We start from the raw sequence: 10,798 nt of genomic DNA, 5'->3' as shown, positions 1-10,798 counted from the left end.
CCAAAGTGTTGGGATTACAGGCGTGAGCCACCGCACCCAGCCTATTTTATTTTTATTAGACAGGGTCTTGCTCTGTCACCCAGGCCAGAGTGCAGTGGCACGATCAGAGCTCACTGCAGCCTCGACCTCCCGGGCTCAAAAGATCCTCCCACTCAGCCTCCCAAAGTGCTGGGATTACAGGTGTGAGCCACCATGCCGGGCCAATAAATATTTATCTGAGACTCTTATGTGGCCGGTCCTTGTGCCAGACATTACACAGAGAGGACTCTAGGAAGAACAGTTCTTGATTTCTGCCCCACCCCAGGGCTCACCCTGGGGGCCTGTTTGGGGAGTCAGACAAACACACACCATGACAGTACTTTGTGGTGAATGCAGTGGTAAGGAACAGCTCAGGTCTGATGCTAAACCTGAATGGAGGTCCTCACCCAGCCTGGGGCAACTAGGAAAGCAGGTGATGATACTGAAGTGAACCTTAAGGAAGGCGTGCTGTGGACTGAACATTTGTTCCTTCCAAATTCATATGTTGAAACCTTAATCCCCAGTGTGGTGGTATTTGGAGATGGAGCCTTTGGTAGGTAATCAGGCCATGAGGGTAGAGCCCTCATGAATGGGATTAGTGTCCATATAAGAAGAGATAGGAGAGAATTTTATTCTTTTCTCCACTCTTCACCATGTGAGTACACAATGAGAAATTGGCCATCTTTGAACCAGGAAGAGGGCCCTCACCAGAACCCAATAATGCTGGCACCTGCTTTCAGGCTTCCCAGCCTCTAGAACCATGAGAAAGAAATTTTTGTTGCTGAAACCAGTCCGTCTGTGGTAATTTGTGAGAGAAGCCTAAATCGATTAAGACAAAGGGGTAGAAATATGTTAGGCAAAGGGTGTACAGGGGCATCACCAAGAAAGGGGAGAACAACCCAACAACCTCAGACGAAAGACAAGCAGGATGTATTCTGGAACCATTGTCATCTGACAAGGCTTATCTTAGTTTTCTATTGCTCCTGAAAACAATTTCCACAAACATAGGGGTTTAAAACTACAGAAACACATTTTCTTACAGGTCTGGAGGCCAGAAATCTGAACTGAATCTTACACAGCTAAATGTAAGGTATTGGTGGCGGGGCACAGTGGCTCACACCTGTAATCCCAACACTTTGGGAGACTGAGGTTGGTGGATTAGTTGAGGTCAGGAGCCTGGCCAACATGGCGAAACCCCGTCTCTGCTAAAAATACAAAAAATTAGCTGGGCTTGGTGGCAGGCGCCTGTATTCCCAGCTACTTGGGAGGCTGAGGCAGGAGAATCACTTGAACCCGGGAGGCGGAGGTTGCAGTGAGCTGAGATCCTACTACTGCACTCCAGCCTGGGTGACAGAGTGAGACTCCATCTCAAAAAAAAATTAATAAATAATAATAATAAATGTAAGGTATTGGCAGGGCTGGTTCCTTCTGGAGGCTCCAGGGGATAGAATTCATTCCTTGTGTCTTTTAGGTTCTGGTAGCTAACCAAATTCCTTAGGCTGTGGCCTCATCACTTCAGTCTCTGTCTCCCTGGTCAGATGACCTTCTTTTCTTCTGTAGTCTAATCTTCCTCTGATAAAGATACTTGTGATTATATTTAGAGCCCACTCATATACCCAGGATGATTTCCCTACCTCAAGATCCTTAATTACACCTGCAAGGTGCCTTTTGCAATGTAAGGTAACACTTCATAGGTTCCAGGAATTAAGGCTTGGTTACCTTTGGGGATCATTATTCCTACCATCCCAAGGCTGGAGGATAAAGGATGAAATGAGGATGGGGAGAGGTGAGGCAGGGTGAGCAGGGTCCTGTTCACAGAGGACCTTGCAAATCATAATAAAGAACTTGGACACCCTCCCACAGGGGATAAGGAGGCTTGGGGAGGAACTAGCTTGTGTTTTAGAAAGATCGTGCGGACTGCCATGTTGATTGGAGTGGAGCAAGAGGATGAACTTAAAGACTAGTTAGAGGCTGCAGTGACATCAGTGTGGTACAAAGTGTATAAACATGTAGCACTTAGAATTCAAAACCAGCAGGACTTAATCTACAAATAAAGTTGGTTTCTTTACACATAAAGAAAAATTAGTCTGGCCCAGCATGGTGACTCATGCCTGTAATCCTAGCACTTTGGGAGGCCAATGCTGGAGGATTGCTTGAGCCCAGGAGTTTGAGACCAGCCTGGGCAACATGGCAAAACCCTATCTCTACCAAAAATACAAAAATCAGCCAGTCTCATAGCTAGGTCTCAAAATAAATAATAATTTTTTTGTTTAAAAGAAAGATTAGTCTTGGCAATTTTTTTTTTTCAAGATGGAGTTTCGCTCTTGTTGCCCAGGCTGGAGTGCAGTGGCATGATCTCAGCTCACTGCAACCTCTGCCCCCTGGGTTCAAGCAATTCTCCTGCCTCAACCTCCTGAGTAGCTGGGATTACAGGCGCATGCCACCAAGCCCAGCTAACTTTTTGTATTTTTAGTAGAGACGGGGTTTCACCGTTTTAGCTGGGCTGGTCTCGAACTCCTGACTTCAAGTGATCTGCCCATCTCCGCCTCCCAAAGCTCTGGGATTACAGGCATGAGCCACTGCACCTGGCCTAGTCTGGGCAATTTGAAATGCATCCACCATCTCCTGTTTTTCAGTCTTCCTCAGGTTTGCAGCAGAAGGCTAATTGTTTAAGCCACTTGGTGGCCTCAGCCTTAGCGTGAGCATATTGTAGGGAGTACAGCCAAGGAAGCATGGGCTAAGAATTCCAAATCCTGAGCCCTAAGGCTTAAACTTTAACTATTCCAGGTAAAGTGTGAGCCATTCCTGTGAGGAGGAGGAACCACTAGTGATGGACACTGAAGGCCAGCCACTTTCTGGAGAGGGAATTCTGGCTTTCAGCGCATAATTGTTCGTTACAAAGTCCCGCTTGCAAAGCCCATCCTTCCTACCAACTTTCTTTCCACCTTAGGAAGGGAAGGAGGTGCCTTGTCACAGACTTTTAAAAAATTATATATCTCTACACTTCATTTTATTTATCTGGCCCTCCCCTGGGTACATCAGTTTCAGCAGGGTTGGTTGAATTGATTTGATAAGCTTTTCACTGAAACGTTTCACTAAGTGGTAAATCGTTGACATGGCACGACATTGTATGGGAGGTTAGCTGCAGCTGGATGGCACAGACCAAAAGGACAGGAAAGGCTACCCTTGACTCAGTGAACTAGCAGGACCTGCACTGTGAGTAGGGGCCACATGTCCAGCTATGGGAGTGGGAGGGGTGAGGGGGAAGTAGGTAGGGAGTCAGGCAGGGCCTGATGGTATCAGACTTGCTTGCACCATTTATCCTTCAGCCACTGAGATTTACAAAAAATAATTCTAACACTTTTGGAGGCCAAGGCATGCAGATCACTTGAGCTCAGGAACTTGAGACCAACCTGGGCAACATGGCCAAAATCTGTCTCTACCAAAAATACAAAAAAATTAGCCAAAGATGGTGACATGTGCCTGTGGTTCCAGCTACTGGGGAGGCTGGGGTGGGAGGAGTGCTTGGGCCTGGGAGGCGGAGGTTGCAGTGAGCCGAGATCGCGCCACCGCATTCCAGCCTGGGTGACAGAGTAAGACCCCGCCTCAAAGAAAAGAAAAATAATTTTTCTTAGTCATTTCTCACATACACACTAACCTTACCTTCCCAAACTCCTTTTTTCCTAAATAAATTATCTACATTTTTAGACTACCAATTTTGTCTAGTAGCAAACACTCAATGGCTAGTTATAGCAGTAAAGGCAATTAACTTTTATCTTGTGTGGCTACAGTGTTCATTTGGTAGTGGTTCCTTAGAATGTTCTGCTGAGAAAGATTTTAAGGCTGTGTCTAGGCTTACTGAGAAATAATTCAGTGGCTGGGCGTGGTGGCTCACACCTGTAATCCCAGCACTTTGGGAGGCCAAGATGGGCAGATCACCTGAGATCAGGAGTTCAAGACCAACCTAGCCAACACAGTAAAACCCCGTCTTTACTAAAAATACAAAAATTAGCCAGGTGTGGTGGCCTGTGCCTGTAATCCCAGCTACTCAGGAGGCTGAGGCAGGAGAATTGCTTGAATCCAGGAGGCGGAGGTTGCAGTGAGCCGAGATTGCGCCACTACACTCCAACCTGGGCGACAGAGTAAGACTCTGTCTCAAAAAAAAAAAAAAGAATAAAGAAAGAATTCAGTAATAGTTCAGTGATAGATTAATAATGTTTGCCATGGACTTAGCAAAGGAAAGTAGTAATTCACATGCCATGCAACTGCCAGCCCTGGTTTACAGTAATTGTAACAAAATACCTTGTTATAACTATTCCAATAGTCACTGTTTGAATTTCTATTGTAAAGTAACCATCATAGCTGGGTTCAGTTCCTGGCAGCTAAGTACTGTGTATAAAGGGGCCCAAGGGAAGGTAAGTAATGACTACTCTGTGGCCAAGCACCATATTAGTTATTTACATAAACTAGTTCTAGTCCTCACAACAGCTCTGCAATGTAGATGTCTTCTCTCTCGTACAAATGAGGAAACATGCTCAGTAAGTTAATTTATCCAAGGGTATACATCAAGAAAGCAGTAGAGCCAGGATTATAATCCAAGCCTGTCTGCCTTAAAAGCTTGTGTTCTTTCCAGCACATCTTGCAGCTTCTACAATAATATGGTGTCTACTCACTTTTAAAAAAAAATTATTTTAAAAAGTGTGCAAAGTACTGGAGCAAATGCAAAGAAGTTTATTGATGAGTTTTGATCCAATGGGGAATTCAGGTATTTGTGAAAGTGATTACCATATAATGTGGTTGGTACTTGAGAAGAGGCAGCTGTAAGTACTACACAGTAAAGGTAGCTGCTAAGTTTCCCTGGATCAGGAAAATTCCACAAAGGAGATGATTTAGATCTGAAGCTTGAAAGATGAATGGGAATTATCCAGATAGGCAAGAGGGAAGAGCTGGGGCTCAATCATCTAGGGCATCATGTACCATGCGAAAGCTTCCATTCTTTTGGCAATAGGGAAGCACCAGCAATTCATTTTTAGCAAAGGAGTGATATGACTAAGTGTCTATTTTAGAAATATAATCCTTGTAGTGAGAGGGACAAGATTGGGAGCAAAGACACCTATTAGGAGAGCATTTTACAGCTGAGACACCACAAAAGTGGTGAAGGTACAGACTGGAGAGTTATGTATCTGTCTGGAAGGCTGGTGCTATGAAAATATAAAAGATGTCCAACGTATGGTTGTTTGTCTAAGGAGCTCAATGTGCTCCTGGCAGTTGTTGCACAACTGCACGGGATGCCAAATGTAAATAGCGCCCCCAAATGTGAATTGTATCCCTGGAATTGTGCAAAGTGGTGGCCCTGGACCATGGAGAGATACCACAATGCAGTCCCGGGTGGAGCCTCGCTCTGTCACCTAGGCTGGGGTGCAGTGGCGCGATCTCGGCTCACTGCAACCTCTACCTCCCAGGATCAAGCGATTCTCCTGCCTCAGCTTCCCTAATAGCTGGGATTACAGGTGCCCACCACCATACCTGGCTAATTTTTGTATTTTTAGTAGAGACGGGGCTTCATCATGTTGGCCAGGCTGGTCTTGAACTCCTGACCTCAGGTGATCCGCCCGCCTTGGCCTCCCAAAGTGCTGGGATTATAGGTGTGAGCCACCGTGCTTGGCCTCTGGGTGTTTAATATATGTTATTCTCCAATTTAATCTTTACTGCCACCCTGTGAACAAGGATCATGCACCATTTATAGATGAGGAACTGAGCTCAGAGATGCTATGTAACTTGTCCGGGATTATACAGATAATAAGTGGCAGATTTGGAATCTGAATGCATGTCACCCTGATTTCATTTTCACATGATCACTTCTTCTGCATTTTACATACTACTTTATACACAACGCACATACCACATTGTAAGCACTGGACTTTGTACAAAGCAGATACTCAGCACACCTTAGTAAATGTTTGTGGAGACACTTGGAGAGCTCTAAGACAGACACAATGCTGGAGAATCCTCTCCCTGCCTGTGTTTGTAATATTTCTGGTGGATGTTATCTTGATACCTTGGGAGTCGGTAGACATCAGTTGTTTAAGAGATACCCCTTATCTTTTCTAGGACAAAACTAAGAGTTATCCCGAGAATTACTGTCAGATTCTCACCATGTCAGAGACACTGTGCTACTGTTTTATACATACTTTCTTATTTCACCTTCACAGCAACCATTTTTATAAATCAGGAAGCTTTCTGTTGCAAGTAATAGAAACCTAACTAAAACTGGCTTAAATGATTACAAAATTCATTCATTCACGCAACTGGAAGGCAAGAGGCAGTGTGGTCTCCAGGGTCAGCTTGATCCACTACTCTGAATGTCTTTCACTTCTACTGTATCCTGCGTGCCGATGGAGGCTGTTTCTCCCTGAGGTTGTTGGAGTGAGTTGTCATGTTAAGGCCAACAGAAAGAACCCGAAGTAACCTCGTATTTTGGAGGAGATATCTAAAATCATATGACCTTTGACCTAGAGATTTGAGTGGACAATTGACTTCTTTCTCAAATTTAGTTTTTAGGTTCTATGTCCCAGTATTTTAATTTTTCTCTGCTCTCAACCACATGGATGCTCAGTAGAAACATCCCCAGGTTTCAGTATCATTTCTCGCAGGAAGCACAGACAGTCTTTTTTGAAAGGACACCACTCATTCATTCTCTTGCTCAGCGAACACTTAGTTCCTACTCAGTATGTCCTGTGCTGTGCCAGGTGCTGGGCCCATGGAAATGAAGAAAACCCAGTCCCTGTTCTCAAGGAGCTCTGTAGGGAGACAGACACATAAACCACTAACTTTGACTGCAGTGTGGTGAGGACAATCACAGGAGGGGTGAGTGAAACCGTGTGTGAACCCAGCCTTGTGCTAGGCCACATAAAGACTAGTCTAGTTAGATTCTCGTGCTTCAGCCTTCATTTCTGTTAGAGTTTCATTGACTAGAAATGCTGAGTGGCACCTGTTAGTCCTCTGGCTTTGGCCATTACAACCATCTTGAAATGCTCAGCAATTTTCACTTTCACTGAGACTTGGAAGCAAAGCACCATGACAGGGCATTTTTTTGATTTGCTGAGTTGTTGCTAAATTGTGACCCAACACAATTTAGGCAGCATTAACACCCCACGTCCTGTCCCGCTTCTGCTTGCTTCCACTGATAAATGCTTTTGTTGTGTAACATGGGAGCTCTCATTTTGTAACTAGAGGAACAGAGTCTTTGGTTGGAGCAGGACAGAGAGGAGGGTTCAGTCTTTGTTCCCTCACTGATCCATTGGATGGGTTTTGAACCCCTGTGGTTAGAGGACTGAAGGCCAGAATGGAAAGAACTATTCATGAGAGGAGTTATAAACACTGGGCATTGGCCAGGCACCGTGGCTCATGCCTGTAATCCCAGCACTTTGGGAGGCTGGGGTAGGTGGATCACTTGAGGTCAGGGGTTCAAGACCAGCCTGGTCAACATGGTGAAAACCCATCTCTACTAAAGATACAAAAAATTACCCAGACGGGGTCATGTGTGCTTGTAATGCCAGCACTTTGGGAGGCTGGGGTAGGTGGATCACTTGAAGTCAAGAGTTTAAGACCTGCCTGGTCAACATAGTGAAACCCTGTCTCTACGGAAAACACTAAAAATTAGCTGGGTGTGGTCGTGTTGTGTGCCTGTAATCCCAGCTACTCGGGAAGCTGAGGCTGGAGAATCGCTTGAACCTAGGAGGCGGAAGTTGCAGTGAGCTGAGATTGCATCACTACACTCCAGCCTAGGTGACAGAGCAAGACTCCGTCTCAAAAAAACCAAACAAAACAAAACAAAAAATAACCAAAAAACTAAAACACTGGCACACTGACCTACTTTAGGGATTGGGTGACAAAATATTTGTCAAGCGAGGGAGAAAGACTTTTTCGCCTTATCAGAATTAAATGCAGCTCTGCTTTGGTACCTTGAGGATTAGAAGTTTGGGAGTATCCAGGATCGGGGGATAATCATACAGGCACCAGAAATCTTCCTATGGGCACTAGACTCAGTTGAGCTATGTGGGCAGCAGGGTGGTTGGTAGCAGCTGACTCATGTCTCTGGGTATATGTGAGGCACCCCTTTTGGGACCCCCCATAGAAATCACCAAGGACTTTTTAGGAAGGAGGTTGAGGCCTTTGTTATTATGTAGATGGGGGCTTAAGTCAGTGTAACATGGACTAAAGGCAAATGTGACCATACTTTATAATCATAATCCCAGAAAGCCTGAACAAATAAAAACAAAGTAAAATGTAGGAACAACTGAAACAAAAATATTTACAGAGTCAAACTGTAACTGAGTACCCTCATTTTTTCTGAGAGATAGTTCATTCTTTCTTCTTTTCTCATTCCCCTAGTTTCTCGCTTCCTACTTAGCCCTTTAAAAAGGCAAATGTAGGCCAGGTGCAGTGGCTCATGCCTGTAATCCCAGCACTTTGGGAGGCTGAGGTGGGTGGATCACATGAAGTCAGGAGTTGGAGACCAGCCTGGTCAACATGGTGAAACCCCATTAAAAAAAAAAAACAAACAAAAAAACTATCTGGGCATGGTGGCGGGTGCCTGTAATTCCAGCTATTTGGGAGCCTGAGGCAGGAGACTCTCTTGAAGCCGGGAAGGGGAGGTTGCAGTGAGCCGAGATCGCACCATTGCACTCCAGCCTGGGTGACAAGAGCGAGACACTGTCTCATAAATAAATAAATAAATAAATAAATAAATAATTTAATAAAGGTAAATATAGCCTTTTACCTCGTCTTCACCAGACATTCCCTACAGGGCAAGTTCATCTAACTATGTGCTTAGGAGCTCCAGAAAGGAACTCTCACCCACCAGGAGGATTCAAGAGATAACATCCAATTTCTACAAAACTCCCTCCTACCAGGAGACTGCCTTGAGAAATGTGAAACTCTCTTCCATCTGGGGGGTTTTTGGCTTAGTCCTGCAGACGAAGGTGCCAGCAGTCACCAGCTTGACCACCCAGTAGATAAGGCATGCAGACCCCTCCCCCGACAACTGCTTGCTTCCTTCAATTTAAAAGTGCCTACTTTCAGAGATCGAGACCATCCTGGCTAACAGGGTGAAACCCTGTCTCTACTAAAAAACAGAAAAAAGTAGCCGGGCGTGGTGGCGGGCGCCTGTAGTCCCAGCTACTCGAGAGGCTGAGGCAGGTGAATGGCGTGAACCCGGGAGGCAGAGCTTGCAGTGAGCCGAGATCGCGCCAATGCACTCCAGCCTGGGCGACAGAGCAAGACTGTCTCAAAAAAAAAAAAAAAAAAAAAAAAAAAAGGCCTGCTTTCTGCTCCACAAGTACCGTTAGGGAGGAAACCTGTACTTCTTCCCCTGAGCTAGCTTTGGAATACATCACTTTCTTTATGCCAGACCTTACTCTTGTTAATTGGAATCTGCAAGTGGTGAGAAACTAACCCTGCGTTATTTCAGATGTATTCAGATTCCAAAGGCCATCTGAAATACTGAGACCTGAAACTTACAAACGAGATGGATAGGGAATTACTTTTTCCTTTACTTCCTTTACTAAATCTCTTTGTCTCCAAAATCTATCAAGCAATAGTTTCTTTATCTGAAAACTGTAGATTATGATACCTGTCTTGTCTGCTTTAGAAGGGAAACAAAAATTATGTTGGAATTAATGGGAATACTTATTGAAACAGGAAAGGGATAACTTGCAGGGTTTGAAGCAATCACATGTTGAGTACTCAGTCAAGGCTTTCTTAATTTTTTTTAAAAATCATCATGTTAATTGGGATATTTTATGGGTAGTGGGCTTGGATCCCAGCACTTTTCCAATAGGAGAACAGAAGCACCTTGTACCGCCCCAGAGTTTCCTTCCCCCACCCACAATAACCCTAAAGCAAAAGGTATTATTATTATCATCGCCTTGTGACAGAGGAAAACTTGAGATTGGGGGCTTAACTGACTTGACATCAAGTCTCAAAAAGAAACAGTGGCAGTTTGAGACTTTGATCTACGACTCTTTAAGGGTTTAGATTGCTTCCACAGCGAAACCTGCACAAACAGTTGTCAACAGCTGCTGCAAATTACAGGCTTCTGAGGAACATTTAAAAAATGCCAAGAGTTCTTTCCTCAGGCCAAATACTATGGCAGATAAAAGTATTGCCTTTGAAGCCGGAATCCCTGAGTTTGAATCTTGCCTGTGCCACTTGGTAGCTGTGTGACTCTGGCTACGTACTTAATGACTCTGTCTCAGTTTTTCTGTTTGTAAAATGAGGATAATAACACCTTCTTTGTAGGGTTCTTCCAAGGATTAAATGAGTTAATAGGAGTGAGCCACTTAGAATATGGCCTATTATATGGTAATCTCTACTTAAAATACTGTCAGATACACCAAAGCAAACACTTTAAAAGTTTCTGTTAAATAAATCACTAAAATAGAATCGGGGCATTGGTTCTTTAAAAGTACTCCCTCACGGTATTCTAGTATGCAGATTGGGTTTTAATATCTGAATGTGGCGCCGTTTGGGATCTCGCCTCGCGAGAAATTGACATTAACGAATGCGTGAAAGGAGCTTTTTTCCCCCGCCGCCCCCGCCCCCGCCCCCGCCCCCTCCCCCTCCCCCTCCAGGAAGATGTAGACCCTACAAACTTATCTCCCCATTCCCCTTTGGGAGTTGTAGTTTCCTTTAAGCGCTTGGTGGTCCTAAAAAAACCACTGTGGAACTACAACTCCCACAATCCCGCGCGCCTCCCGCCCTGCCTCCCGCCCGCGAT

Source organism: Chlorocebus sabaeus, chromosome 12 (assembly GCF_047675955.1).
Source record: "Chlorocebus sabaeus isolate Y175 chromosome 12, mChlSab1.0.hap1, whole genome shotgun sequence".
Lineage (NCBI taxonomy): Eukaryota > Metazoa > Chordata > Mammalia > Primates > Cercopithecidae > Chlorocebus > Chlorocebus sabaeus.
This window is presented reverse-complemented; position numbering follows the sequence as displayed.